Source organism: Sapajus apella, unplaced genomic scaffold (assembly GCF_009761245.1).
Source record: "Sapajus apella isolate SASKATOON/1434 unplaced genomic scaffold, GSC_monkey_1.0 scaffold115, whole genome shotgun sequence".
In the NCBI taxonomy this organism is placed as follows: Eukaryota; Metazoa; Chordata; class Mammalia; order Primates; family Cebidae; genus Sapajus; species Sapajus apella.
In genome coordinates this window covers 606387-611620 of record NW_022437055.1, presented here as the reverse complement: position 1 = coordinate 611620, position 5234 = coordinate 606387, and the positions used below count along the sequence as shown (strand labels likewise).

Genomic DNA, 5234 nt, shown 5'->3' with positions numbered 1-5234 from the left:
TTGGTCATGGTGGGAGTATTTACATCATGGAAACCAGAATGCTACAAGCCAGCATTACTTCTCCCATCCCAGTCTGTTAAACATTTGTCGGTATATCACTGCTTAGAATAAATGATTCTAAATGTTATTTGAGCTGCAAAATGGTGGTTATCTATGTAATTTGTATAAATTTGGCTAAACAGCTATATCCTATGCTCACTGAGAGGAATGCAAATTAATACTAGTTAACATGCAACAGTATTTAGAAATACAGAAAGAATCCAATAAGCTTAGTCAAGTTAAAAATAAAAATAAAAAGAGGCCTGGGTGTGGTGGTTCATGCCTGTAATCCCAGCACTTTGGGAGACGGAGGCGGGTAGATTGATTGAGCCCATGAGTTCGAGACCAGCTTGGGCAACATGGCAAAACCCTGTCTTTACAAAAAATACAAAATTTAGCCAGGCATGGTGGCATGCACCTGTAGTCCCAGCTACTTGGCAGGCTAAGGTGGGAGGATTGCTTGAACCCAGAGGCAGAAGTTGCAGTGAGCCGAGATCGTGCCACTGTACTCCAGCCTGGGCAACAGAGTGAGACCACATCTAAAAAAAATAAATAGGCCGGGCGTGGTGGCTCAAGCCTGTAATCCCAGCACTTTGGGAGGCCGAGGCGGGTGGATCACGAGGTCAAGAGATCAAGACCATCCTGGTCAACATGGTGAAACCCCGTCTCTACTAAAAATATGAAAAATTAGCTCGGCATGGTGGCACGTGACTGTAATCCCGGCTACTCAGGAGGCTGAGGCAGGAGAATTGCCTGAACCCAGGAGGCAGAGGTTGCGATGAGCCGAGATCGGGCCATTGCACTCCAGCCTGGGTAACAAGAGCGAAACTCTGTCTCAAAAAAAAAAAAATAAAAAAAATAAAAAAAAATAAAAAAAAATAAAAAAAAATAAAAAAATAAATAAAAAGAAATTAAAAAAAGAAATACCGGAAGTCAATGTGTTAATAAAAACTTCTTTATTTATTTTTAATAATTCAATAAAATTTACCTTTTTTGGAGACAGGATCTTGCTTTGTCACCCAGGCTGGAGTGTAGTGGCACAGTCATAGCTCACCACAGCCCCAAACTCCCAGGCCTGTGATCCTCCCACCTCAGCCTCTTGAGTACCTGGAATCACAGGCACATGCTACCACATTCGGCTAATTTTTGGTAGAGATGGCATCTCCCTATGTTGCCCAGACTGGCTTCAAACTCATGGGCTCAAGCAAGTCACCCTCCTCAGCCTCCCAAAGTGCTGGGATTACAGGCATAAGTCACTATGCCCAGCCTAAAATTTATATTTCATATTGAGCCAGGGTCTTGCTATGTTGCCCAGGCTGGACTCAAACTCCCAGGATCCTCCTGCCTCAGCCTCCAGAGTGGCTGGGATACCAGGTGTACACCCAGCTTATCAAAAACTTCTGAGGGCCAGGTGTGGTGGCTCACATCTGTGATCCTAGCACTTTGGGAGGCTGAGGTGAGAGAGTTGCTGGAGCCCAGGAGTTCAAGATCAGCCGGGGTAACATAGTGAGACCCCGTTTCTATTCTTTAAAAAAAAAAACAACAACTTCTATGGAGGTCTTTTGGGAATGAGCTAGACACTGTGAACAAACAATCCCTCTCTGTACTGAGTTTAGAGTTGCTGACATCTACCTGATTAAACTGTTAAGACATCAGAGATGGGGCATATGGTTATAAGCATACATCACCAAAAGCATTAACCTGAGATAAGTTATACTTTTCTTTTAAATTTTTGAGATGGGGGGTCTCACGCTGTCATCAAGGTGGGAGTATAGTGGTGCAATCATGGCTCACTGCAACCTTGACCTTCCGGGCTCAGGTGATCCTCTCACCATAGCTTCCCGAGTAGCTGGGACTACAGGCACATGCCACCATGCATGGCTGATTTTATTTTTATTTTTTGTAGAGATAGGTGTCTCGCCATGTTGCCTAGGCTGGTCTCAAACTCCTAGGCTTCAGCAATCCTCTTGCCTCAGCCTCCCAACAGAAAATGCTACTGCTCACAATAATTATCAACACTATGGTACAGTGTGTAATGAGGAAATATTTGATTAACATTAATTCTTAGGCACAAAAGATTTTGGCACACAGTCATTTCTAGTCTAAGAACTCGTACACATTCCATTCAGGTTTGCTATTTCAGTTCCTAAATTTAGAGAGAAAAATATCTTCATTTTCCCAGATTATAAAAGCAATAGTAGGGTGGGCATGGTGGCTTATGCCTATAATTCTAATTCTTTGGGAGGCTGAGGCTGGAGGATCCCTTGAGGCTGGAGTTCAAGACTACCCTGGGGAACATAGCAAGACCTCATCTCTACAGAAAATTTTAAAAATTATCTGGTCATGGTCATGTGCGCCTGTAGTCCTAGCTACTTGGGAGGCTGAGGCAGGAGGATTGCTTGAACCCAGGAGCTTCAGGCTGCAGTGAGCTACAATGACATTACTGAACTCCAGCTTGGGCAACAGAGCCAGGCCTTGTCTCTGGAAGGAAAAAAAAAAGAAAAGGAAACAGCAAATTTTAAAGTATCTTTCTCCACTCAGTCTTTATACTGAAATGCTATGTGTGCTACAACTACATATTTGGACCCCGTAAGATAATGTTACAATTATGGCTTTAAAAAATTTAATGTATAGGCCAGGTGCGGTAGCTCATGCCTGTAATCCTAGCACTTTGGGAGGCTGAGGCAGGTGGATCTCCTGAGGTTGGGAGTTCAAGACCAGCCTGGCCAGCATGGTGAAACCCTGTCTCTACTAAAAATACAAAAATTAGATATAGCCTACTTCCCGAGCGGAGCCATGTCTGGTAACGGCAATGCGGCTGCAACAGCGGAAGAGAACAGCCCAAAGATGAGAGTGATTCGTGTGGGTACCCGCAAGAACCAGCTTGCGCGCATACAGACGGACAGTGTGGTGGCAACACTGAAAGTTTTGTACCCTGGCCTGCAGTTTGAAATCATTGCTATGTCCACCACAGGGGACAGGATCCTTGATACTGCACTCTCTAAGATTGGAGAGAAGAGCTTGTTTACCAAGGAGCTTGAACATGCCCTGGAGAGGAATGAAGTGGACCTGGTTGTTCACTCCCTGAAGGACCTGCCCACTGTGCTTCCTCCTGGCTTCACCATAGGAGCCATCTGCAAGCGGGAAAACCCCCATGATGCTGTTGTCTTTCACCCAAAATTTGTTGGGAAGACCCTAGAGACTTTGCCAGAAAAGAGTGTGATGGGAACCAGCTCCCTGCGGAGAGTGGCCCAGCTGCAGAGAAAGTTCCCACATCTGGAGTTCAGGAGCATTCGGGGAAACCTCAACACCTGGCTTCGGAAGGTGGACGAGCAGCAGGAGTTCAGTGCGATCATCCTGGCAACAGCTGGCCTGCAGTGCATGGGCTGGCACAACCGGGTGGGGCAGATCCTGCACCCTGAGGAACCCATGTATGCTGTGGGCCAGGGGGCCTTGGGTGTGGAAGTACGCGCCAAGGACCAGGACATCTTGGATTTGGTGGGTGTGCTGAATGATCCCGAAACTCTGCTTTGCTGCATCGCTGAAAGGGCCTTCCTGAGGCACCTAGAAGGAGGCTGCAGTGTGCCAGTAGCTGTGCGTACAGTTATGAAGGATGAGCAACTGTACCTGACTGGAGGAGTCTGGAGTCTAGATGGCTCAGATAGCATACAGGACACCATGCAGACTACAATCCATGTCCCTGCCCAGCATGAAGATGGCCCTGAGGATGACCCACAGCTAGTAGGCATCACTGCTCGGAACATTCCGCGAGGACCCCAGTTGGCTGCCCAGAACTTGGGCATCAGCCTGGCCAACTTGTTGCTGAGCAAAGGAGCCAAAAACATCCTGGATGTTGCATGGCAGCTTAATGATGCCCATTAACTGGTCTGTGGGGCAGATACCTGGGTTGCTGCTGTCCAGTACCCATTCTCATCCTAGCTGAGGAGCAATTACCCCAGGAGACTGAACAGCAGGGTCCAAGTCTTCCAGGGATTTGCCTCACCATGAGGCCTTGATGACTGCCTTGCCTCCTCAGTATGTGGGGGCTTCATCTCTTTAGAGAAATCCAAGCCACAGCCTTTGAATGTAACCAACTCTACTAATAAACCAGCTCTGAAGGTGAAAAAAAAAAAAAAAATTAGCGGGGTATGGTGACAGGCACCTGTAATCCAGCTACTTGGGAAGCTGAGGCAGGGGAATAGCTTGAACCGGGGAGGCGGAGGTTGCAGTGAGCTGAGGTTGCACCACTGCACTCCAGCCTGGGCAACAGAGTGAGACTCCATCTCAAAAAAAAAAAAATTAATTTATAGCTGGGTGTGGTGGCTCATGCCTATAATCCCAGCACTTTGGGGAAGCCACGACAGGAGGATTGTTTGAGCCCAGGAGTTTGAGACCAGCATGGGCAACAGAGTGAGACACTGTCTCTACAAATATAATAATTAAAAAATTAAGCAAGTGTGGTGGGGTTCGCCTGTGGTCCCAGCTACTTGGGAAGTTGAGGTGGGGGAATCACTGAAGCCTGGGAGGTTGAGGTTGCAGTGAGCTGGGATTGTGCTACTATTTTCCCACCTGTGGAGCAAGACCCCGTCTCTATAAACTAAAAAGAAATTTAAGGTATTTTTAGTAAGTTAAGAGGAGAATAGTCTTTTATGTTTACCCAATTATTTATCATTTCTAATGTTCTTAGGATTCCTTTCTAAAGATTTGACTTTCCTTCTAGTATCATGTATTTCCAACCCTAAGAAACTTCTTTAGGCACTCTGTTAGTGATGAATTCTCTTGTTTTTCATTTATCTGAAAATGTCTTTTTTTCCACCTTCATTCTTTTTCAAAAAACATCTTGAGGCCGGATGTGGTGGCTCATGCCTGTAATCCCAACACTTTGGGAGGCCGAGGTGGGCAGATTGCTTGAAGTCGGTAGTTCAAGATCAGCCTGAGCAACATGGAGAACCCAGTCTCTACAAAAAACACAAAAATTAGCCAGGTATGGTGGTGTGAACCTGTAGTCCCAGCTATTTGGGAGACTGAGGTGGGATAATTGCTTGAGCCTGGAAGGCAAAGGTTGCAGTGAGCTGAGATCACGCCATTGCACTCTAGCCTGGGCAGCAAAGCAAGACTCTGTCTCAAAACAAAAGCAAAAACAACAAAAAAACAAAACCAAACAACAGGCAGGGCACAGTGGCTCATGCCTGTGA

At 46.3% G+C, this 5234-nt stretch overlaps 1 pseudogene across 1 annotated transcript; it reads left to right on the top strand.

Moving 5' to 3' along the window:
* The first annotated feature begins 2815 nt into the window (after positions 1 to 2815).
* On the top strand, positions 2816 to 4177 carry LOC116537952 (annotated as a pseudogene). The gene has a single exon (XR_004263432.1). The product of XR_004263432.1 is annotated as a porphobilinogen deaminase pseudogene (transcript).
* The last annotated feature ends 1057 nt before the right edge of the window (positions 4178 to 5234 follow it).